The sequence below is a fragment of the Pyxicephalus adspersus genome, chromosome W (assembly GCF_032062135.1).
Source record: "Pyxicephalus adspersus chromosome W, UCB_Pads_2.0, whole genome shotgun sequence".
In the NCBI taxonomy this organism is placed as follows: Eukaryota; Metazoa; Chordata; class Amphibia; order Anura; family Pyxicephalidae; genus Pyxicephalus; species Pyxicephalus adspersus.
The window spans coordinates 7,944,141-7,970,838 of NC_092870.1; the positions used below are offsets into that span (position 1 = coordinate 7,944,141).

The following is a 26,698-nucleotide window of genomic DNA, read 5'->3' on the forward strand; positions in this document are numbered from 1 at the left end:
CACATTCTGTGGAGCGCGTTGTCGCCCCCCCCCCAACATTCTGTGGAGCGCGATGCCCCCCCACATTCTGTGGAGCGCATTATTAATCCCCATGTTCTGTGGAGCGCGTTGTCCCCCGATCCACGCTACCACCCACACATTCTGTGGAGCGCATTGCCCCCTAATCCAGGTTGCCATCCCCATCTGCGGAGTGTGTTGTCCCCCCATATTCTGTGGAGCGTGTTGTCTCCCTTTATTTTTTGAAGCACGTTATCCCCCCACATTCTTTGGAGCGCTTTGTGCCCCCATATTCTGTGGAGCACGTTGTCCCCCCCCCAAATTTTGTGGAGCGTGGTGTTGTCCCCCCCACATTGTGTGAAATGCGTTGTTCTCTGATCTGCGCTGCCACCCCTACATTCTGCAGAGCGCATTGCCCCCTATACTGCGCTGCCAACCCCAAATTTTGTCGAGCGTGTTGTCCCCCCCCCCCACATTCTGTGTAGCGCATTGTACCCCTATACTTCTCTGGCGCGTGTTGTCCCCCCATCCTGTGAAGGGCATTGTAACCCGTTCCGAGCTGCCACTCCCCCATTCTGTGGAGCGCACTGTCCCCCCCCCACATTTTCTGTGGAGCGCGTGGTCCCCCCCCACATTCTGTGGAGCGCGTGGTCCCCCCCCACACATTCTGTGGAGCGCGTGGTCCCCCCCCCACATTCAGTGGAGCCGCGTGGTCCCCCCCCACATTCAGTGGAGCGCGTGGTCCCCCCCCACATTCTATGGAGCGCATTATTAATCCCCATGTTCTGTGGAGCGCATTGCCCCCTAATCTGCGTTGCTATCCCCATCTGTGGAGTGTGTTTTCCCCCTTTATTTTTTGGAGCACTTTATCCCCCCACATTCTTTGGAGCGCTTTGTGTCCCCATATTCTGTGGAGCACGTTACCCCCCCAAATTTTGTGGAGCCTAGCGTTGTCCCACCCACATTGTGTGGAGCGAGTTGTCCCCCCCACATTCTGTGAAATGCGTTGTTCTCTGACCCACACTGCCACCCCTACATTCTGTGGAGCGCGTTGTACCCTATACTGCGCGCCCAACCCCAAATTCTGTCGAGTGTGTTGTCCCCCCCCCCCACATTTTGTGTAGCGCATTGTACCCCCAAAATTTCCTGGAGCGTGTTGTCCCCCCCCACATTCTGTGACGCGCAATGTAACCAGACCTGAGCTGCCACTCCGACATTCTGTGAAGCGCATTGTAACCCGTTCCGAGCTGCCACTCCGACATTGTCCCCCCCCAATTCTGTGGCGCGCGTTGTCCCCTCCCCCCATTCTGAGGTGCACGTTGTGTTCTGCACCCCATGTGTGGCGCTTGTTGTTCTCCGATCCGCGATGCCACCCCCATCTGTGAAGCTCATTGTCACCCCAATATATGCTGTCACCCACCCACTACAATCTGTGGGAGCGTTGTCCCCCGATCTGCACTGCCACCCCATCTGTGGAGCGGTTTGTCCCCTAATCCACGCTTGCCACCCCATCTGTGGAGTGGTTTGTCCCTCGATCCGCACTGCCACCCCCATCTGTGGAGCTCTCACCCTAATCTATGTTATCACCCACTTCTTTGGTGCCTGGTGACCCAAATAAAAAACTAATGTCAGAAGCTAAGCTGCCACCCCCCCCCCCCCCCACTTGCATCCGCCAGACAGTGGTGGTGGTAGAGAGAGAAAAGTGACATGATAGGGAAAGAGAAAACAAACGCACTAAATTGTGACCAAAAGGGCCACTTAGAACCATTTCTCTGATTTGTCAGCAAGTATAGTGCATTTTTTTTCCTTCTCTGACTGATGACGTCAATCACCCATAAACTTTGCAGCCTCATCGTGGCGATGTCACCTAACAATAGTGGTGCAGACTGTTACCTGCTCTTTCTCTAAACCCCCATATTACCCTGCTATAACAAGTGCACCCGATCACCTGTCTCACCCTTCCAGCTTTCTCCCCCTTCATGAACCCCATATCATCCTGCAAAATTTATCTATGCACCCCATCACCTACCCCACATCACTCCTCAATAATACCAGTGCACCCATCCCCCCTATCAAACTGCAATATTAGTAGTGTGATAGTAGTACACCCCAGCATAAGATACAGGTGATGGGGTACACATTGTTGTGAGGTAATATGGGGGTACAAGAAGGTGTTGAGTACAGGAAGGTGATGGGGTGCACTTTGTTGCAATGTGATGTGGGGGGTCACAGGTAATGTTGGGCTGTTATTAAAAGATAATATTGGGGTACAAGAAGAGAGCATGTGATGGTGTGCACCTCAATGATTGCAAGGGGATATAAGTTTAGAAAGGGAGAGACAGGTGATGGGCTGATAATATCGTGTGGTGATATGGGAATTTAGAATGGGGGAGACCGATGTTGTGGTGCTCTTGTGTTATTGCAGGGTGATATGGGGGCCGGTGATGGGTGCACTGGCATTTTTGTTGGGTGATATGGGAACACAAGTTTTCCCAAGATGATATGGAGGTATTGGAAAAATAAGCCAGATGATTTGGTGCACTGCTATTATTTGAGGGTGATATGGGGATTTAGGAAGAGGGGGATACCCGATGTGGTGCCCTGGTATCGTTTCAGGATAATTAGAGGAAAGGGGATCTGGAGACTAGTATTATTGCAGGGTGATATGGGGGTTCAGGAAGGGTGAGACAGGTGATGGGGTGCACTGGAAATTGTTGCAGGGTGGTATGGGGGTTCAGGAAGGGTGAGACAGGTGATGTGGTGCACTGGTAAATATAGCAGGCTGGTATGGGGTTCAGGAAGGGTGAGAGGTGTTTTTGTGGTGCACTGGTATTATTGAAGGGTGATATGGTAAATTAGGAAGGGTGAGACAGGTGAATGGGGTGCACTGGTATTATTGCAGGGTCATATGGGGTTCAGGAAGGGTGAGACAGGTGATAAGGTGCACGGTAATATTGCAGGGTGATATTGGGATTCAGGAAGGGAAGGACAGCTAATGCGGTACACTAGTATTGTTACAGGGTGATATGGGGTGGGTTCTGGAAGGGTGAGACAGGTGATGGGGTGCACTAGTATTATTGGAGGGTGGTATGGGGATTCGGGCAGGGCGAGACTGGTGATGGGGTGCACTGCTATTATTGCAGGGTGGTATGGGGGTTCAGGAACGGTGAGACAGGTGATGTGGTGCACTGGAATTATTGCAGTGTGGTTTGGGGGTTAAGGAAGAGAGATACAGGTGTTTTTGGGGTGGACTGGTATTATTACACGGTGGTATATTGTTCACGAAGCGTTAGACAGGTGATGAAGTGCACTGTATTATTGCAGGGTGGTATGGGTTGGGTTCAGGAAGAGAGAGACAGGTGATGGGGTGCATTGGTATTATTACAGGGTGGTATGGGTTGGGTTCAGGAAGGGTGACACAGGTGGTGGGGAGCACTGGTATAATTGCAGGGTGGTATAGGGTTCAAGAAGAATGAGACAGGTGATGGGGTGCACTGTATTGTTGCAGGGTAATATGGAGGTTCAGAAAGGGCGAGACAGGTGTTTTTGGGGTACATTAGTAATATTAGAGTGGCTTCAGGAAGGGTGAGACAGGTGATGGGGCGCACTGGTATTATTGCAGGGTGGTATGGGGGTTCAGGGTGGGTGAGACAGGTGTTGGGGTGCACTGGTATTATTGCAGGGTGATATGGGGGGTTCAGGAAGGATGAGACAGGTGATGGGGTGCACTGTATTATTACAGGGTGGTATGGGGTGGGTTCAGGAAGGGCGAGACAGGTGATGGGGTGCGCTGTATTATTGCAGCATGATAGGGGGGTTCAGGAAGGGTAAGACTGGTGATGGTGGACAGGAAGAGTGAGGCTGTTTTTTTGGGGTGCACTGGTATTATTGCAGGGTGATTTAGGAAGGGTGAATAGGGTGCACTGGTATTATTAAAGGGTGGTATGGGGTTCAGGAAGGGTGAGACAGGTGATTGGGGCACACTAGTATTATTGCAGGGTGGTATGGGGGTTCAGGAAGGGTGGGACGTGTTGGGGTGCACTGGTATTATTTCAGGGTAGTATGGGGTTCAAGAAGGGTTAGGTGAAGGGGTGCACTGTAATTGTAGGGTGGTATGGGGTTCAGGGAGGGTGAGACAGGTAATGGGGTGCTTTGGAACTATTGCAGGGTGGAACGGGGGTTCAGGAAGGAGGGACAGGTGTTGGGGTACACTGAACAATTTAGTGTTTTTTTTCCCCCCTTTCCCAATCATGTGATGATACTTCTCACTGTCCAGCGCCACCATTGTCTGTCAGGTGCGGATGGCAAGGGCGGTGTCAGCTTCTGACATCAGTTTTTTTTATGGACGGCACAAAGGAAGGGGGTGACAACATAGATTAGGGCCACAATCGGCTCCACAGAATAGGGTGAGGAGGAGACAAAGCACTCCACCGATGGGGCTGACAGCGTGGATTGGGTGGACAACGCGCCCCACAGATCGGGGGATGGCAGTGCGAATCAGGGGTCAACGCACTCCACAGAATAAGGGGGAGGGGACAACACTCTTTACAGATGGAGGTGGCACCGTGGATCATGGGACAACGCGCTCCACAGATGAGGGTGGGGAGGGGACCACACGCTCCACAGAATAGGGTGGGGAGGGGACAACTTTACACATAAAAGTACTATTTCAGCTGAACAGCATTGCGTAGTCAATTTCTTATTTACTTCATGCCTAATTTTTATTACTTATTTACTGCAATACATTTTCTGCATTTTTGTGTTTAAAGAATTCTAGTATTTCATGTACAAATGTAGTGCAAGAAAAACATAGGCAGCTATTTCCCACCTTCCTATGTAAATTCTACTTACCTGGAGGGCTCAGACTTCAAGACTGTATGCAGCTAGAGAAGTCTAAAAAAAAAAAAAAAAAAGTCAGAAACCCTGTGCACACCTATAGTAGGCAATTGAATGAAAAAGCTTTCAGATTCTGGCTTAGTAGTGACACCAGGCATCTATCATTCTTTTAGTAGAAGTTAGTGGTAATGCCTATTTTTGACCTTCTGGTATAAGTTTCTTTATGACATAAGAAAACTGCTGCATTGTAGTAACACAGTAAAAAACATTCATTGCAATTTATTCTGAACGGCATCCCAACGCAGTTTGGGGACTGATGTGCTTTGCTGTGCAACATGTGCAGTGTTCTGCCCGATGGTACATACTCGTTCAAGGTGTGGTAAGTAGCCCATTCATAGTGGACACTGTTGTGAAAGGGCCTTCAATGACATCCAAATGTAAAAAAACACACCAAAAAATGTCAGTGGGGGCTGGTGCCTAGTGATGGGGGGCGTGAGGATGCAACTCCCTGCCTGAACCCTGTGTTTTACAGGCCAGCTGCTATCCACAGTACATACCTATGTACAAATAAGTAAAATTGGAGATCCATTGTGCAAAGAATAACAATGACAAAAAAAAAAATATATATATATATATATATATATAATAGAAATAGAAGAAAAAAATGGGAAACACCCAAATATGCACTGATAGTATAGGTATTCCAGGCCAGCTCAAACCTATTATTCCAAAAATGGTTTATAGCTGATGATTTCATTTAAACTTGGACTTTCTGTAGCCTTTAAAATTAAATTTGAAAATCCATTTGGTTTCTTTCCCTTTCTTGGAGCTCATTGCCAAAATTCCCTTCTCTGTCTTTTGCATATACTTGATCTAAGGCAACATACCTCATGTCATCGGTATTATAGTTGTGACACGATCCCATATGAAAACTAAGTGGTATTATACAACTAGATACGTTATGTGTTCGTACACGCTCTTCCTGAAATGTCTTTTCGTTTTACCTATGACGTATCGTCCACAACTACAAAAAGCTAAATAGATATTGCCTTTTGAATCACAGTTTACATGTAGTTAGGGCATATATTCTACAGGTATCTTAAAGGGATCTTTTGTTGAATTACTCCAATGGCACTGATTACATTTCCCACAAGGAAATGTGCCTACCTCTCTTTTGTCTAATTTCTGTGTACTCGTTTCTTTAAAGCGACTTTGTACTAATTTATCCTTTAGTGATGTCAATTTTTTATAGGTTATTTGTGGGTAATCAATAATTTGCCTACTAATGTTTGGATCTGCTTTTAGTAGGGGACAAAATTTATTGATTATATGTCTCACCTCTTGCTGATCCTGGGAGTATCTAGTGATGACATATACGCTTGAAGTCTTTTCTTTGTTTTCGAATACTAAATAAGGCTTGTGTACCGGACAATGATTTCGCCTTTTTGTAGGCTTTTTCTAGGATTTTTTTTTTTTAGTTATATCCTCTTATAACACTGGGGAACAATATTGAAGAAATTTTTTGTTGAATTTAAGCTTTTTTCCGCTGATTTATATTATTGCTATTACTGTAGCGTGGATTTGTATAGGCTATTTGTCACGCTTGGAGAGACAGGGCCACTAGGGGGCGCTACAGCTTGCACAGAGGTTGTGTGAGCCCTGAGAAGGGCCAATGTGCAGAGTCTAAGCAGTAACCAGGTTTTCTCCAGAGCCTCTGATGGTCAGGATGTTGCACCGCTGGTTACTGCCAGGTTGCGGTCCTTGGGCACACCAAGGTGGTCAAAGCACAGTATCAAATCACTAAGCAGAAAGATAGTCAAGGGAAGCCGGGGTTGAGAAAGGCAGCAAGCATTCTAGCACAGATAGAAAAAGCAGCAAAAAGTGGAAGTGTTTTAATCACGGGAGATTGCAATATCTCCTGGTCAGCCCAATATCTCCAAGCTTCAATATCTAAAGCTAGCAAAGTACTTTCTTGTATTAAAAGAGGAATAGACTGCAGAGATGGAGACATAATCCTGCCCCTGTACAAAGCATTGATCAGACCACATCAAAAAAAAAAAAAAAAAAAAAAAAAAAAAACACCACACACCTGAACGAGGATCCTTCTCTGCAAAAGTTTCAACTGATAGAACACAGTTCACTTGCACATAGTTCACATGCACATTTGTGCACAACTATACACATCAGGCTACTGTGGTTTGGCACACAACTATGCTCATCAAACAGCTTTAATAGGATAATTGTGCAGTTTCTAGCTTTTCAACAATTCAGAGAAAGGAACCACAAGGACCACACAGACACCACTAAATTTACATGACCAAGACAAAAAAAACAAACAAACATGTAAACCCACATTTCCATATAAAGCCAAAATGGCCCAAGAAATATTGCGTTCAATAAATACTTACCAAACCAAATGCAATTTGTACCCATCAAGGGTGGAAAGATGGATTGGAAAATATTTATGCAGGACAAACATTTAAAGGTGGTAATTAGGACATAATATTGCAATTAAACAATATGGTCACAAACACAATACCATAGTATAATTGTTGAGGCGATTTCTTGCTGATCCCAGATCAGCTTCCCTCCCTATCGTGGCCTGTTTTCAACGCGTTGGGAGCAGTGAATAACACACAAGCAGCTTAAAGAATGTAGTTATATCACTTCTCAAAACTTTATTATCACATCACAGTTTATATAGTAAAGCTACGTACACACTTCCAATTATTATCGTCGGAAAACGAACGACGAACGTTCCTGCACGATATACACGAACGATCGTCCCCAGGCAGAGAGACTGACTGAGCTCCTGGCTCTGTTATATCCCCACCCTCAGTGCTGCTGCATTACTTACCTCGCAGGTGAGTTTTCCACCTGCTACTTCACATAGGAGAGGAATCTTGGGCAAATATATCTCCCTTCCACCACTAATCCTGCATTGGTGTCACAATATGTTTTAAACACCACAAACATTTTAATTTAGGGCTAAGTGTAAGATGTGTACAAGTAGAAAGAATGATTTTTAGGGGAACAGTGATAAGTGATAATTTTTAGCCGATAACTGCGGGAGAATACGTCAGCGTATTCTTGAGGGCTGAAATTTTGTTGATATATAGGTTTTTGGTGTGCAATTCCAGATCACCTTTACGCTCGCAATATTGTCTGACTCTTCCCTCCGATCCAGCTGTCAAAAAAAATACCTAGGCAACTATCCACAATTGACATTCAGAAAATTACTTTCCTTAAAGAATTAATTAGTACACAGTCATTATGAAATTAGCAGGAAAACAACAAATACAAACCTAAAAAAGGAGGTACCTTCCCCAAGCAGAAGATTGTAGAACAAAAGGCATAATATATTTGGGCGTCTGCAGCTGTGGCCGCTGCTTCTATGTTGGCAAGACCAAAAGAGAATTCAGAAAAAGCATCTATGAGCATATATATACTATAACAAGTGGGAACATAAATCACACCACTAAGCCTACACATAGGAACATGCCACAGCTTTGACTTTAATGAGGTAAAATGTATAGCCTTGGAGAAGGTACCACAGGATTTAGAGGGGGGAACTGGGACAAGCTCATATTACAGAGGGAGACAAAGTGGATCCATTTACTAAATGCAGTAAATTTCCCAGGTCTTAATGAAGTATATAGCTTTTTCTCTTCTCTGTTCGCGGCCCCAGTGATAAGTGTGGCTGCTCCATCTGCTGCTGCTTCTTCTCAGCTTGTGATCTCTGTGCAGAGGGTTCCAGCTAGTGAGGGAGGGGGAGTGGGTGGAGAAGAAGGTCAGGAGAGGAAGAAAACGTAAACTTGCCAGTCACAAGCTGGCCACTTCTAAACACTGCATAAATCATTATATTTTTCATGGATACAAGCTGACCCAGCCAGTGCCACCAGGGAAGACTGACATTTTAGTGCAAGCAAGAATAGACTAATAACTGAAATTTTTGAGTTTAGTTCCGTTTTAATGTATCCTGAGAAAAGGAGGAGAGAAAGGCAATACAAGTAAGTAGTGGATAGATTTATATGGTGATAGATACTTAGGAGTTTGGAATTCATCTGCTGATATGATTCCTTTTTTTTTGATTAGCGACTATCTTCAGTAACTGGGGGGGGTTTCTGGTGAAATATTAAACTCGGAAGGAAATTTGGATAATACATAGGAATGAACTGGCAAAACTGAAAATGAATGAAAATATAGATCATAATTGAGGTAGATATATTATGCACATGAGCCGTTTTGAAGCACCGTGATTGGCACGTTTATGGAGTCTAAGCTGTATAAGGACACAGATACGTTCAAGGTTAAAATATGTGTACTTGATTGGGTGTTGGCTATTCACATAAATAAATAAATCTCTTTAGAGATATGCACACCACCAAAGATCTTGAATATTGAAGATAGTTGACTTATCTTGAAATGGGGGGGGGGGGATACAATTTATTCACTATACTTTGGACTATATTTTTATGAGTATATTTGTGCACTTTATTGGAATAGATCACACTTGGCCAATAAATGGAAAACGTGTGTGTGTGTGTGCTTGGATATGGCCACATTCACCTATACCAATGGATTATTTAGATATCTGGGTAACTGATTATAAGAAAACATTGATGGATTATTTTTTATTCCATCAGATTTTTAGAACAATTAATTACTATTTGTGAGATATACTCAGAAAGCTGTCCCTTGGTTCTGTACCAACCATCCTGGTAGGGGAGGTACCACTTGTCACAAACACCAGGTATATCAGCATTTCAATTTGAGTCTAAATCTGGATGTAAACATTTTGCAGAACATTGGAATTTAAAGGTGGTAATAAAGACATTATTGCAATGAAACAATATGGCTACAAACACAATAACATAGCATTAACATTGACTTATCAATTGCAGGATGGACATTGAAACATTCAAAGTTTAAAAAAAACAAAAGCGGCTATTTGTGCTAAATGATAAGCAAAGTACAAAATGTAGCAACATAGATTAGGATAACACACCAAACATATGAAATACAGTATAAAAATATGAAAAGATAATATATTTTATATATTTATCTCTCTATCTCCATCTCTATAGAAGCAAACAAGAACGTGGGTGGATGATCTAGTCCGCTGGCAAAAGCAAGGTCTCACCTGCTCCAGGGAGTGATTTATCACCAGGCGAATCCTCTGGGCAGACATTGTAAGCATCTAGACATTCGCCTATGTAAACAGCTAAATCAGTTAACTCTTTCTGAACCTGAAAATATTAGGTAATTTAAAAATGTGCTTATTTATAGGCGAATATATATAGGTTTTAAACATTTGAACACATCATACATTTTTATTTAGTGCTAACTGTGTGCCATTTGAAATAATTACTTTTAATGCAAGCTCGGTAGGGTCAAGCTGCTGGAGATGCACGCCTCAAAGCGCCAGATTATTCCAGTTCATAAATGTTAGGCGAATACACCAGCGTATTCTTTGCGCCTTAAAAAGCATTGATAATTAAGTTAGTCTGGCGTTAAATGAGTCTGGCGTCGGGTCGCGAATGCACAAGCGAACTTCCAATTTTACCTGATAAATTAGGGCCAATGACTCTTTGGTTCATAAAATGATGTACATTGTTTCATGAACTTTATAAGTAGGAAAGAATATGGACACACATGTACTGTGAGGCATAGACCACACACACACACACAGACATGCTCTAGGCATAGGATATACAAAAGATCACAAATTAGGAAATACATCGTTGTCGACTGTTTACACACTACACACCTTCCCTCATGCTCCAACCTTTTTTTTTTTTCTAGATTACGTTGGAGCTTCTTTTAAAGAATAAGTGGGATTAGTTAAGTTTCTAGAAACTTTCTGCTCCACAAAAGCATTCCCCATGCACCAGCTTGAAGGAAGGTCCATTGAATCAGTGTGTGAAGATGACTATTGTCAGGGATGCACGGGAAAGTGTAGCTGGATATCCTAGGTAAGCTTGGATAACTTAAAGCAGGGCTTGTAGTAATGTTCACTAGTCTTGCCATTGTGATTTTTAGAAGGAAAGTTCTCTACAATATGTGTTGTCTACAAAACTGAATATTGGTCTAAAAGTACACCTGTAACACGTGCCTTTTTATTAAGTCAGATTCAAGTCACTTCTGTGTGATCAAGTGCCTGCATGCAGCATCAGTGCGTGGACATGACCGCTTATTACGTCTTGCACTATTTGATTGGTCAGAACTCCAGCTCGCTGTCAAATTTGGGGCCCTGGTGCTGCAAGATCAAAGTGTAGCCATGGATTCTTGCTCTTTTGTCAGTCTGAATGGTCTTGAATGCAAGTTAGATTTTTGAAGTAGAGATTCCTTTAAACCCTTCAGCTAAAAAACACCAAAAAAAAAAAAAAAACCATTTTGTGTGGTCCTGGAACTTTTTGGTGTATTTAGAAACTAAGTTATGCTCCAAAAGGCCCACACCATTGCACCCAAAAGCACATCATCCTAATATTTTCTCATCTATTCTCTAACTGTGAAATGCACTGCATGATCATACCTACCTTACATTAGGAGACCTAGATGTAACATGCCTATGTCCACAGGAACTGCAAGAAAAGTTCATACATGAGAAGTTCAGCTTGGTAATGAACACGTATTGGAAGTGACCAAATTGATATGAAAAGGACTTGTATGTAAGGATGATTCTGCCTTCTTGGAAACAAGCTATAAACCTCATTATCTGTAGAGACAGATGCAGTCCCTTAAACATCAAAGGATTGCTTTAACAGAGACAATGCCCCTGATTCATCAAGCAGAATCGGATTATCGCTTGCGCATTCGTATTAGCGATCCGGAATCGTACGCGGTCGCGCTATTCAGCAACTGAAAAAGCTCACGCACGGAGCCGCGCTTATCCGACAGCTTTTTACTGGCGATCATGCATTCTCCCTATTGTGAAGGCTGGAATCCGGCTGGCAGTGAGGCGAGTGTACGCGCACACTCGAGTCCGGACCGCGGTAATCCGCGATCGATGGCCGCGCATACTTTCGCGCTTCTAGCGAGCGCAGATTTTATTGATGAATCAGGGGCAATGACTGAAGATCAATGAGTGGATGCCTGAAGGATCAGTAACACCTTGGCCAGTTTGACCACCGGCTGGTAGTTCCAGCCCAAACCAGTTTACAATTGCTTCAGTCTTCCTGGAGGGGGCAGGGGTATATGACAACAATCCCAAGCCTGGGACAAGGACAATCTGTGTGACCTCTTGATCAAGACTTCACCAAGGATGAATCAACAATGTGATTCGCTCTGGACTTGCAGAGGAGAGTGGTTCAAGGAGAGAAAACCCTGGTGTGTATGGTTGTGAGAATCACCATGTGCTAGAGATAGAGCTAAACCCCTTTACTATATACCCTTTACCTTCTTCTTGTAACTTATATGTATATAATATCCTAAACTGTAAATAAACTTTATAAACTTACTTTTATAAGATATATTGGTCCTTCTTTGGAAAATAAGGCAACCCAAACAGAGCACATTCTACAACATGGTAATTGCAAAAAAACTGGTGCATTCTGATTATTTGTCCAAATCAGATCTAGATGGTTGTAGGTGGTGCAGTCTGACAGCACACTTCCCAACTTATGCATGTAGCTGTTTGGAGACACTTGACATGCAATGATTTAAACAGGTGTGTGTGTTTAGGACTAAATCTGCACATGATTGTTTTTACTTGCAGTCCTTACTATGAAAGTTAGTAGGCTTTCTAAGCACACATGTATACTTTTATGTGTTGTATTTTTCTTCCTGTTGTACTGACCCATGTGAGGATCATATCTGCCAGTGCTGACTGCCACCCTGTGTGGTAACATTAGCACCAGCTCAAAGCAGCAATGCACATAGGACAGCAAACATTACCAAACTCTTAGGATCTTAGGACCGAATACCTGTTCCTTGCAATGTTTTAATAAATATGCTGCACCCTGCTCTTTTATATTTGTTATGAGATGTAGCATTGGCACCGTTTGTAATGTCATGCCCTGCTCATAGCCATACTTATACGTTAAGATACAACTGTTATCCCATTAAGTACCAGTCAAGGGAAGAGAGTATTATATTTCAAGTCAATGCTCATAGGGAGAATGGAGTGAGAGCTGTTTTTGTCATTTTGCTAAAAGGATTTTTTTTATGGTGATATAGCAATAATAAAGACCTTGAACAAATTTTGTTTTGTTTAAGTTGTAATTCATTTAAACTAGGTGGTCAATCCTAATGCACACATTTAATAAATAAAGTCAGCTTCTAGATATGTTGTGAGGAAAAAGTAAGTATATATTGCTCTCTGTAACACATTTTATTTATATGCGGAGTGCACACTTTGTGTCTTTCGAGATGTTGAAGTGACACAAGGCATGAATTTGTACAAAGGCTATAGCTGGATGTTATCTTGAGGGAGTGGTTTGATCACAAATTTCTCATTATCTTTATAATGATAATTTTTTTTACATGTTGCCAAATTAAGCCATTTCTGGGTATCTAGTGACATTCAGATATTTTTTACGTATAGGAATTTAGTGGTAGGATTTCCATGCTTGAATGCTACAAGTAAAATTATCTCATTCTCCAATTTGCTTTACCAGCTTTTTGTTCAACAATAGCTGCTTATCAGGTCTTTAATGGCCATAATTGGATAACAAGATATGTCTTCCTATCCACTAGAGGCAAGGTTCACATCAATGCAGCCACATGGATGCACATTGTGCAGTGCTCTGCGATGTGGTGAGGCAGCACATGATTTAAATTGGTCAATTCCTACAAATTGGCACATGAAAAGAAATGCATGTACTTCTTTCTGGTTACCATTGCACCATACATGCAACACCATGCATTCCAGTACCAGGCACAATAGGTTGGTTGGCATGGTATGTGCCAACACTTGGAATTGGCCTATTGAGCATGGCCTCAATGGAGTTTGCAAAATTTGAACAAGATGGGCAAAACTGTTTATGAAACAAACCCATGTTTATTTGTTACTAACACAGTATTCTAAATCAAGCATTTAACCAGAAAAAAAAAAAAAAAAAAAAAAAAGATTTGTGTAAGTACTAGTACACACACACAAGACAATTTTCACCTCCAATATGAATGATGAGAAGGGGAGTATCAGGGAAAGACTGGCTTTATTAGGCCTTTAAAAGATTTGGAATTTTATTTAAGTAGGTGAAAACCATGACCCTGACCCTAACCCTAACAGACCTTCTATGCTAGTGGTGGTGGTACAATTAGGCATCAAAGTGATAAAGAACAGGTCAATATAATATCCCATGTAGACATTGTTCTGTAGAGTATCTCGGAGTTCTGACACATTTCAACCCAAGAGGGGCTTCCTTTAGGGGATTGCATCACCTTAGAGAAATTAGAATATTGGCTAAAAAACTAAATATTTGGTAAATAAACACAAATATATTTCCAAAAAGAAGCTTACTGTATGTGATTGCTGACATCCTTGACCAAATGGGAATATAGTCAACATCAGTGAATATTCAATCTTATGAAGAAAAGTCAAATGAAAACTCAAAGTAAAAGTCTGGACGTCCTAGTTGAAAACAGAAAAGGAAGAAAATACTAGATGAGTAAAGGAAAAATAGTCAGGGGTTTAAGGTAGAATATATCATTCGATAGGAGTATTAAAATCAGAGGTTTATTTGAAATACCTAGTTAACATTGTTGGAATAGCTTGGTTGATGGGCTTCAGTTGTAGTCCCACTATAAACATGTATTTATATCCAGATCCTAGGTTAGGAATAAGTAAGTTAATTCTTATAGGGCGATAAGTACATCAAGTTGGTGGTCATATTAGAGGTTGATGTACATTGGTACCTATTAAGTTATCAGATGTTGTTGATTATATTAATTTTGGTGTACTCAGTTAGAGGTAGTTTCATATATACCGAGAGATTGAATTTAAAATTGCATATCTAGTAGTATGCAATATTTAAAGAATTAGAGTATAGCTACAGACCAATGTAATGATATACTTACAGCCATGGGTGGTATATTGTAGTTTTGTGTATTCAGACATCTGAACTAGATAACCAGTACCGTCTAAAAGTGGTTGTAAAGTAAAATACAGTGACATGAAGATAAGAGGTAGATGACCAAGCAAACAGAATAAAGTAATCTAGTGTGTTCTTACAAAACGTCCACTAGATGGCGTATAAACATCATTTCCCTATGGCTACTATGTAGAAACGTAAGTAGAGTTGGTACTGACAACCAACGGGGTTCTAAAACAAACGCTTTAAAAAAAAAAAATAAAAAAAGAGAGAAGAGGTTTATCGTGAATGTAGTAGATGGAACAAATATGCTAGAAGAAAATCAGAGTATTGGGGACCTACCTTGATTAAAACATCGGGTGGAAAGTGGGAGTGTATAGATTGCACAAGTAGTCAATAGTTAAAGGCAGATGAGAGGGACAGATTACCGAGATAGTACATTAGCTGTGATAGAGGTCTGTCGTTTTAGAATGGAGTAAAAAACCTTGAATTACCTTTAGTAGCAATATCGTTTGCTGTTTTAGCGTGGGTGGATTGGTAGCAGCCGCCCAAACGAGGAAGTGACTGCAGTCGGTCCGTCTTTAAATGGGTGGAAGAGTATCTGGGGCCACACCTACTCTAGAGTACGTGCAAGCCCAGTGACTAAATAAATAAAATAGGAGAGCTGAGTGTGCTTGGTGATGCACACATACATAGTTTGTATCCCTAGGGCAAGGGTCAGCAACCTTTTGAGTCAGAAGAGTCAAAAATTACAATTTACAAAATTTCAAAGTTTTTAAAGAGCCGCAAAATTTTTTCTTGCCAACAATAAATAGTACTCGCATAAATAAAGTTTTTTTGATAAAAAAACTAATCTATTTATTCATAAGAAAAAATATCTATTTATTCATATATAAGTAGTGTTTTTCACAACAAATTAGATAATATATATATGGCATTATTAGATAATTACCTATTATTTAAGTAAAAAATTAAAACAAGTAAACATTTACTTACAACACTAACTTGTACTTCAATAACAAACAATTGAGCAAACAAATTCAATGGGAGCGATGGCTTTGCATGGTTTTAGAAAGTTTGGATAACATTAGATGACATTTCATTTTCCTCAGAATTCTGTAATGGTGAAACAGGTACAAACATTTTGATTTTCCATGTATTGTTGCTAAACTGCCCACTTTTGTATTTTATTGTAGAAATATAGATACCATTAGGCACCGATTCTATCTCTCAGCCACTATCTATCTCTCAGCCTGGCTTTTCACTGCACCCCTCCCCCATGACACTCGAGAGCTTCTGAAGACAGTGAGGACGTGTGTCACGGGGGAGGGGTGTGGTGAAAAGCCAGGCTGAGAGATAGAATAGCTTCCGACGGACTGAACTAAAGAGCCGCAGCTTCACATCTAAAGAGCCGCATGTGGCTCACGAGCCGCAGATTGCCGACCCCTGCCCTAGGGTCTTTATAAGGACACATAGGAGAATATGAGCGGTTTTAAATGTTATTATGGAGACTTCTACATATGTTTACTAAAGATAAATTGGTGGATAGACTGCATGAAGTAGATTTTTAACATCAAGCAATTATTTTGTATAGAAAGGAGAAGGGAAAAGAGAAATAAATTTGATTATGAATGAAGGTTGTACTGGGATATTATGCATAATAAAAGTAATACAAATATTGTATATACTAGAAAGTGTATATGTATAGTGGACCTTGAGGTGTATGGGAGAAGTAGAAGAGAGGTTTTTAGTGAAATACAAATTGAATGAGTCTAATATTAAAAAAAAAGTAAAGGAGTGTAACCCTATGTGTCAACTACCTTCACTTGCGGATTTAGAGCGATTGCTCCTATATGGCAGGTCCTGAGTGTCTTAGGGGAAGATGCCCAAACAGGGGAGGGAAAAGAAGTAAACCTGAGTGATCCCCAATTGTTGACAGCCTACTTACCAAACACCCCTCTCAAAGAAAAGAAGGGGAGAGGGGTGCCCCCGTCCCCCATAAGGTAGCTGTTAGGTATGACCTATTACTGATTGTAGAGCATATCAGATGTCTTGGTCAAAACAGAGTGTTACAAATATTTAACAAAGGTAGTCGAATAAATAGGTCCACTTAGTTATCAAAAGAGGTATAAACATCACAGTTAAGCTGCGTACACACTTGCAATTTTTGTCGTTGGAAAGGATCTTTCACGATCCTTTCCAACGACAAGGGTGTGCACGATGCATGAACGATGCTGTACATATAGCACCGTTCATGCTCTATGGAGAGGGGAGGGGGAGAGCGACGGAGCGGCACCCTGCTGCGCGCTCTCCCCTTCACTTTCATTACGATCGGCTGTTGTCCATCGTCCGTGGATCCGGCAGGTCGGTCGTCCGGACGATGGACGACACCGACTGTACACACGGCAGATTTTCGCCCGATAATTGGCCGATGCCGATTATCGGGCGATAAAAATCTGACGTGTGTACGTAGCTTTAGAAGGCTCTCAGATAAAAATAACAGTATAAGGGTAAACATCACTGGTTAAATTTTGTTGTGTATTTATACATACAGACATCCTAGCATCAAAAGGGAGAACTGACAGAGTATCTATTTGTGGTAACTCATGATCTATTAGGAGTGAATAATAGAGTAAGTTACAGGAAGCTTCAGATCATTGAGAGAAGAGCTTATATGAAGAGTTTGAATCTAAAGTGATTATAATGTGAATTCAACAGCCAGACATTTGCAAGCTATTCATTCTTGGATTTGTGATTGAATATGTTGGGAAATATCAATCACACAAGCCAGTAAAATGCGGTCGGTAGCTCCCACCTATCCTATGGTTCACCCCACAATCAGAAAGACAGGTTATTGTAAATGTATATGCCATGTTTTCCGACTTGCAATCAATCAGACCGGTGCAAAGAAGTGCATAAGTGATTCAAGCTGAGGATGTAGTTTGGCCCTTGCATGTTATTTTGTCTTTCAGCTCTAATTGTAAAAAAATAATCAACCTAGCAAATATAGTTTAGTTAATTGAGCGTGTGAATCCAAACACATTTGCATGCCTGAATGTCACCACTAGTTAGTGATAATGTGGATAAAAAGAAAAAGTTATAATGTAAAGTTGCAGAATTATAGCAGGCAAATGCTGGCCTATGAAAATAATTCTTTTAAACTAAATTCTTCATTTGCTGTATGTCAGGACAGTGCAGAATAAATCACAGCTAGGCTCCACAGGAGTCAATAGTAAATCAGCCATTCTGTTTGTGAATACAATGGCCCTGATTTATCAAGCGAGCTCGTGTAAGCTCGCCGCGCGTAAATACGCACCGATATACGAGGCGTATTTCCGCGAGCCGGAGTCGGGTCCAAGTACACTCGCCTTCACTTGCCAGCTGGATTTCAGCTTTAATAAATGACCAATGGGGTCGAGAATACGCCAATTAAGGCGATTTAGGAGGATCTGTTAAGCTCTGTCAATGGTGAGGTCAGAGCAATTAATTAGTGCACACCTGGTTGCGTACCATTGCGCTAGCTTACAGCAACCATAAATAATCAACAGGGGGCGGTCAAGAATACGCCAATTAAGGCAAATAATTTGCAGCTGCGCAATTCAGGAGGATCTGTTAAGCTGGCACTGGTGAGGTCATTAATTAGCGCACACCTGCTCCCTGTTCTGTGCGCATCTACAGTCCATTTTATTCTTGACTGCTTGACTTTTTTTGGTAAGTGCTACATTTTTATATTACATTCTACTAATTCACAAAATGTCTTAATTTATACTTGGAATTGTTGCAGTTGTTGTTTTGCGGGATTTTTCTTTGTTTAGAACACTGCAAACTAATTTATATCAAGATGAATATATACTAATTAGAACTTTATATTCTGTCATTACACTAGTCCCATCCTATATCATACATTAGTATGAATGTGAAAAAATAATGCGATTGACCATTTTAAATCTGTATCTTCTTTAAATTTAATTTAAATTTAGCTTTAGAAAAATCCAATATTTGAATAAAGGATTGTTGGCAAACATGTTCTAATACATGTGTCTGTCACAGATCAGCAGCACTGCTGATCTGGTACTTGTTGTCCTCCTGATAGTGTGATTAGCAGCAGCTGTTCCCACCTTGCTCTAGCTGCTCTGCTGGCTCTGGACTTAGGGGGCGTTGCCGAGCCCTTCCTGCTAATTGATTCTCACCTGTCCTTCTAGTCCTCGTCCAGCTAGCCTGTCAGTCTCCCTATATATGCTAGGCTCAGTCAGACACTTATTGCCTCAGCAATAGGTGTTACTACCTGAGGTCCCTGTGAGCATTCGGATTCCAGTCTTGGTTTCCTGTTCCTGACCTTGGCTTGTCCTGACCGTGCCTTGTCCTGACTGTGCCTGTTCCTCTGCCTGCCCTGACCCGGTCCCATTTTCGGTTTTGAATCTGCCGATTTTGTACTTTGCCTTTGGTTATCTCCAGCTGTCAGCTGCTACCTGCACGGGTGAGTCTGAGGGCCGCAACCTGTGTGCCGTTCGCAACAAAGCCCAACACCCTTTGCGGGGTGCTCTGGTGAACACCGGGCGGTACCCTAGACTCTGCGCCTCTGATAGCACCTCGGCTAAACGTGCTGGTAGCACAGAGGGTCCACCTCCTGTTCAAGTGTCTTGTTCGTAACAGTTTGCTGAGGCCATGCATCCCGCTGACATTCCTCTGCCCAGCTCTGTGCAAGCCCTAGAGCGACGAATTGAACAACAGGAGGCTCAAACGAATCAAGTTGTACAGGTGCTGGAGGATATATCGACTCGCCTTCAGCAACTCCAGACCTCCCTGCTAGGCAGCGTTGCTTCTACTCTCAGCACTTGCTGCTGCTGCTGCTCCAGCTAATATTCCACCTGCAGCCGAACCTAAGATAAACCTACCTGATTGCTTCGCTGAGGACCGGAAGCACTTATCCATTTAAAAATTCCTGCCTACTGTATTTTCGCCTGCGTTCATTCTCCTCAGGCTCCGTGGAACAGCGAGTAGGCCTGGTCATATCCTTATTGCAAGGCGATCCTCAGTCTTGGGCCTTCAGTCTGCCCCCAGGAAACCCAGCTCTAGCCTCTGTGGATGCTTTTTTCCATGCACTTGGTCTGCTCTATGATGACCCGGATCGAGCCGCATCTGCTGAATCTGCCCTTCGTGCCTTGCGCCAGGGACATAGGTCCGCAGAGGAGTACTGCGCTGAATTTCGCAGGTGGTCTGCAGATTCCCAGTGGAAAGACCCTGCTCTCCGTTCCCAATTTCGGCTCGGCCTAGCTGACAAAATTAAAGACACCCTGGTACACTACCCTACACCTGAGAGCTTGGATGCTGCCATGCAGCTAGCTATCAGAATTGACCGACGCCTCCGAGAACGTTGCCAGGAACGTGCAGCACATTCCCCGCTAATCTCCCTTCCAGTGGCCAAATCATCTCAGTCTACCGGATCTTCTCCAGAATCCATGGAGACCAACCGATCCAAACTCCCCGTATCGGAGCGTACACGTCGCCGCGTGCAACACCTGTGTCTGTACTGTGGAAGTGAGGGACATTACAGAGATCACTGTCCTCTCAGGCGCCCAAAAGCCCTGACCTAGGGAATGGCAGGGAGGATTCCCAAGGTCCATCGTTTCGCACTCCCTCTTCCAAGATTACATTTACTGTGCAGCTGTTCTTTCCTGTCCAGACTGTTTGGGCCGAGGCTTATCTGGATTCTGGAGCCTCCGCCAATTTCATGGACCAGAGTTTTGCTTTCAAGCACCGTATTCCACTGGTAGCTCTGGATAACCCTATCCCTATTTCCGTAGTCAACGGTACAGTTATTCCTGAGCCCATCCGTTTCAAAACCAGGCGACTTTCTCTCCGGGTGGGGGTGCTCCATTTTGAAACTCTGGAGTTCCTAGTAATGCCCAAGCTAGTGAACTAACTCCTTTTGGGTATGCCCTGGCTTCACCAGCACTCTCCACTCTCCAGTGATAGACTGGGTTTCTGGAGAAATTCTGTCCTGGAGTTCTAACTGCCTTCACAACTGCCTGCAGAGAATTGCTCCGGCATGGACTGTCTGCCTTACTGAGACTGCACCGTTGCCTGGTCTTTCTGACTCCTATCAAGATTTTAAGGACGTTTTCGCCAAACAAGGCAGGGAGCCTGTCACCCCATCGTCCTTATGACTGCTCCATTGATCTCTTACCTAGTACTACGCCTCCCCGTGGTCGAGTTTATCCCCTGTCCAGACCCGAAACCCAGGCCATGACAGCATATATAAAGGAAAACCTTGAAAGAGGGTTCATTCGCGAATCCACTTCACCTGCGGGCGCAGGATTCTTTTTTGTTGGGAAGAAAGATGGGTCCCTGCGTCCCTGTATTGATTACAAGGGTCTGAATAAAATACCTTTCAAGAACCGATATCAATTACCCCTCATCTCGGAGCTGTTCGACCGTATTCAAGGCGCCACCGTGTTCTCTAAGTTGGATCTGCGCGGGGCCTATAACCTTATCCGAATTAAGGAAGGGGACGAGTGGAAGACTGCGTTTAATACTCATGATGGACATTATGAGTATTTTGTCATGCCCTTCGGGCTCTGTAATGCCCCCGAAGTATTCCAAAACTTTGTGAATTACATCTTTGGCAATCTGCTTTACACCTGTGTGATCGTCTACTTGGACGATATTCTAATCTTTTCCAGGGATCTTCCCTCACATCGGAGACATGTAAGGACTGTGCTTCAACGTCTCAGAGAGCACCGCCTGTATGCCAAACTGAAACAGAAATGTCTCTTTGAACTCCCTGAAGTGCCTTTCCTAGGTTACATAGTCTCCAATCAGGGGTTACGTATGGATCCCGAGAAAGTTTCGGCTATTCTGAAGTGGCCATTGTCTCAAGGCTATTCAAAGGTTCCTTGGCTTTGCCAATTACTACAGACAGTTCATTAAGGGTTACTCCTCCATCGTGGCTCCTATCACGGCCCTCACTAAGAAGGGGGTTAACTGCAAGGTGTGGCCCAAGGAAGCTCTCCAGGCCTTCAAGGTCTTGAAGCAGGCCTTCACAGCGGCTCCTGTTTTGTTCCATCCGACCCTATGAAGCCCTTTTTTCTGGAGGTTAATGCTTCTGCTGTGGGGGTAGGAGCTGTTCTCTCCCAACAGGGGTCCTCAGGCAAATTACAATCATGTGGTTTGTTCTCGAGAAAGTTTGCGCCCACAATAAAGGAATTACACTGTCGGGGATCGAGAACTCTTGACCGTGAAGCTGGCATTGGAGGAATGGCATCACCTTCTAGAGGGAGCACTCTTTCCAATTGCTATTTGTACTGATCACAAGAATCTCTTGTACCTCCAGACAGCCCAAAGACTTAATCCACGGCAAGCTCGCTAGGCCTTATTCTTTTCTATGTTTGATTTTACACTTACCTTCCACCGTGGATCTAAGAACACTAAAGCTGATGCCCTGTCTCGTTCTTTTGACTCTGAAGATATAGAGAAGGAACCTGCGCACATTATAGATCCTTCCAGAATTCTCCTGGCGGCTCCAGTAAGTTTGAAGGACATTGCTCCTGGGAAGCAATTTGTAAGGAAGTCCCTCTGTTCCTGTATCCTGACATGGGGGCACAATTCCAAGGTTCCTGGCCACCAAGGGCTACGAAAGACCTTTGAGTTCATCTCACACCAGTATTGGTGGCCAACCCTAAAGCAAGATATAAAAGATTTTATTGCTTCCTGTTCCAAGTGTGCAGAAAGTAAAGTCCTTAAAAGATTACCTTCTGGTTCCCTCCTTCCTCTGCCAGTGCCCAAATGCCCTTGGGCTCATATTTACATGGACTTCATCACTGACCTACCCTTATAGAATGTCTGTACCGTCATTTGGGTTGTAGTAGATCGATTTTCTAAGATGGCTCATTTCATTCCTTTAAAAGGACTTCCTTCAGCTCCAGCGTTGGACAGGAAGTATTCTGTCTCCATGGTCTCACCTCTAGTATGGTCTCAGATCGAGGGGTTCACATCTCGGTTCTGAAGGGCCCTGTGTCGCCTACTGGAGATTCAGCTAGATTTCTCCTCGGCTTACCATCCACAATCCAATGGCCAGACGGAAAGAGACAATAAATGCCTGGAACAATTTCGTCGCTTCTATGTATCTGCTAGACAGGATAATTGGAGTGATTTACTCCCTTGGGCCGAATTTGCTCATATTAATCGGGTCTACAGGTTTCAGCCCTTTCTTCATGACTTATGGGTGTCACTCCAGAGTACCTCCACCTATTACGTCTGGTTCTGAGGTCCCAGCCGCGGCAGAAGTCAGAGCCAGCATCCACAAAGTCTGGGAGGATGGGCAGAAGGCATTACACAAAGCCTCTCTTCGCCACAAGAAGTGGGCTAATAAAAAGTGAAGCCCTGCTCCCAGATTTGTGCCAGGAGATAAGGTCTGATTATCCACAAAACACCTACATCTACGGGTCCCATCCTATAAACTTGCCCCCCCTTTTGTTGGTCCTTTCCCTGTTTTATCCCAGGTCAATCAGGTGACTTACAAGTTGTGTCCGCCCCCCAGTCTTTGGATTCCTTTCATGTGTCTCTTTTGAAACCCCTGATCCTCAACCGCTATTCCCGCAAATCCCCTCCTCCTGCTCCTGTCCAGGTGGGCTCTGAAGAAGAATTTGAAGTCAAGTCCATCATTACTCCAGATTGGTTCGGGGCAAATTACAATATTTGGTTCATTGGAGAGGCTATGGTGCGGAGGAACCTTCTTGGGTATCTCACACTGACCTTCATGCCCCTCTGCTGGTGAAGGACTTTCATAAGCAATTTCCCAAGAAACCGGGGGGATGTTTTTTGAGGAGGGGCCCTAAGGGGGGGGGGGGGTACTGTCACAGATCAGCAGAACTGCTGATCTGGTACATGTTGTCCTCCTGATAGTGTCTGATTAGCAGCAGCTGTTCCCATCTTGCTTTAGCTGCTCTGCTGGCTCTGGACTTAGGGGCGTTGCCGAACCCTTCCTGCTAATTGATTCTCACCTGTCCTTCTAGTCCCCGCCCAGCTAGCCTGTCCGTCTCCCTATATTTGCTAGGCTCAGTCAGACACTTATTGCCTCAGCAATAGGTGTTACTACCTGAGGTTTCTGTGAGCATTCGGATTCCAGTCGTGTTTTCCTGTTCCTGACCTTGGCTTGTCCTGACTGTGCCTGTTCCTCTGTCTGCCCTGACCCGGTCCCGTTTTCAGTTTTGAATCTGCCTGTCGATTTTGTACTTTGCCTTCGGTTCTCTCCAGCTGTCAGCTGCTACCTGCACGGGTGAGTTTGACGGTCGCAACCTGGGTGCCGTTCGCAACAAAGCCCAACACCCCTTGCGGAGTGCTCTGGTGAACGCCGGGCGGTACCTTAGACTCTGCGCCTCGGATATCACCTCGGCTAAACGTGCTTTGTCCCATTCTCAAAGTCACATTGTCATATATTGGTATTTGAATGTATTATGTACATATTCCTTTTATGACTAGTTTGTCCTGTTTTTTTTTTTATTTGCTCTCTTTTTTTTTTTCATCGTCTGACATTTGGTAATAAGCTGTGGTTTTACTTTAATATACTTCCCTCACCTAGATTTGCTGCCACTGTTTTACACAACTCCTCTGTTCATTTGTAGTATTGTTATAGGCTTGTTCTCATTCTGCTGTGCTCTCTGATCTTAGCCCTATTGTATATAAGCACACTTCCACTTCCTTGCCAAACTGGTTGTCAATTAGCTGTCCAGCTGAGTTGCATACTCATTCTAACACACCTGATGGTGATGGAAGGAGGTCCAGGTTGCCAAGCACAACATCAAACCACATTGATTGACACGCTCACAAGCAGGGTCAAGCACTCCTAAATACCAGATAGTATGCTTTATTTATGTGTTTACATGATTCAAATAATATTAGTATAGAAAACTTCCAGGGACACATTACATAGTTACATAGTAGGTTAGGTTGAAAAAAGACATAAGTCCATCATGTTCAACCACTGGGGAAATAAACATATGCCAGATATAAGACCCTATAAGACATAGTTGGTCCAGCGGAAGGCAAAAAAAATCCTGGTACAATTTGCTTCAGCAGGGGAAAAAAATTCCTTCCTGATTCCATGAGGCAATCAGATGTTACCTGGATCAACAGTGACAGTTATTTTTTACTTTAAAGCCGTAATACCCAGTTATATTCTGTGCTTCTAGAAAAGCATCCAGCTTTTTAATAAAGCAATCTATAGTAGTTGCTGAAACTACTTCCTGAGGAAGCCGATTCCACATTTTCACAGACCTTACAGTGAAGAATCCCTTCATTATCCGGAGCTTAAACTTCTTTTCCTCCAGACACAAAGAGTGCCCTCTTGTTCTTTGTAATGATCTCAAAGTGAATAATGGGGAAGAGAGTTCTCTATATGGACCGTTTATATATATATATTATTCAGGGTGATGATATCAATCCTTAAACATCTCTTCTCAAGGGAGAATAGATTCAGTTCAGCTAATCTCTCCTCATAGCTGAGCTCCTCCATTCCTTTTATTAATTTAGTTGCCCTTCTCTGCACTCTCTCCAATTCGATAATGATCCTTTTGTGAACTGTCGCCAAAAACTGCATGTGGTCTGACCAATGCTCTGTACAGGGGCAGGATAATGCCCCTGATTCATCAATAAAATCCGCGCTCGCTGGAAGCGCGAAAGTACGCGCGACCAGCGAGCGCGGTTTACCGCGGTTTGGACTCGAGTGTGCTCGTACTTCTGACTCCCCCAAATGTATTCCCCCTAGACAGTATTAAGCATGCATGTTGTTAGCTCCCAAGTGCATAATTTTACATTTATCTATATTAAATGTCATTTGCCACTTGGCTGCCCAATCAAACAGTACATCCAGGTCTGCTTGTAGATTATAGACATGCTGTATGGACTTAATTCCATTACATAGCTTGGTGTCATCTGCAAACACAGAAATTGTACTTTTAATCCCAAACTCTATATCATTTATGAAGATGTTAAACAGTAAAGGTCCCAACACTGAACCCTGGGGTACACCACTAATAACCTTAGACCATTCAGAGTACGAAGCATTAATTACAACTCTCTGGATGCGATCTTTAAGCCAGTTCTCTATCCATTTACAGATTGACTTTTCTAAACCTATTGACCCTAACTTGCATATTAACCGTCTGTGTCAAATGCTTTAGCAAAGTCCAAGTACACTCTATCAACTGCTATTCCACTGTCTACCGGTTTACTTACTTCCTCATAAAAAGAGAGTCAATTTATTTCACAATTTTGGTCTTTCTTGAAGCCATGCTGACTATAACTTATATTATTATTTTCTAGCAGAAACTTCTCTATGTGGTTCTTTATCAAACTCTCTAAGACCTTTCTAACTATGAACGTTAAACTAACAGGTCTGTAGTTACCTGGTAATGACTTTGCTCCCTTTTTGAGGATAGGAACCACATTGGCCTTACGCCAATCCATCAGTACCTTGCCAGTGACTAAAGAGTCTCTAAAAATTAGAAATAATGGCTTTGAAATAACTGAGCTCAGCTCTTTGAGGATACGTGGATGTAATCCATCAGGTCCTGGTGCTTTGTCAACCTTAGTTTTTCCCAGCTGTTTCTCAAAATGTAGAACAGACTTGAAACATTCCCATTTCTGATGTGTGTTCTTTGAGGACAATATTGTCTCCCAGTCCAAGTCTCAGAGAGCCGCCCTTAATAATGGAAAATTTGCTCTTAAAATTAAATGTTTTTATCTTTCCTGTTTTTGCTTCCTGTTTACAGCTTACATTAAATGAAATCATATTATGGTCACTGCTACCCAGATTCTCCTTTATTTGCACA

General features: G+C 43.1%; 1 long non-coding RNA gene across 1 annotated transcript in view; it reads right to left on the reverse strand.

Annotated features, from left to right (window-relative positions):
- Nucleotides 1-15,450, reverse strand: part of LOC140342876 (uncharacterized) — a 17,719-nt gene extending 2,269 nt beyond the window's left edge. Inside the window, exons 1-3 of the long non-coding RNA XR_011923189.1 lie at nucleotides 15,362-15,450; nucleotides 14,297-14,407; nucleotides 4,849-4,890 (exon numbers count right to left, since the gene is read on the reverse strand). This is a non-coding gene — a long non-coding RNA (uncharacterized lncRNA). The remainder of the gene's footprint in view (nucleotides 1-4,848; nucleotides 4,891-14,296; nucleotides 14,408-15,361) is intronic.
- Between the last annotated feature and the right edge of the window lie 11,248 nt (nucleotides 15,451-26,698).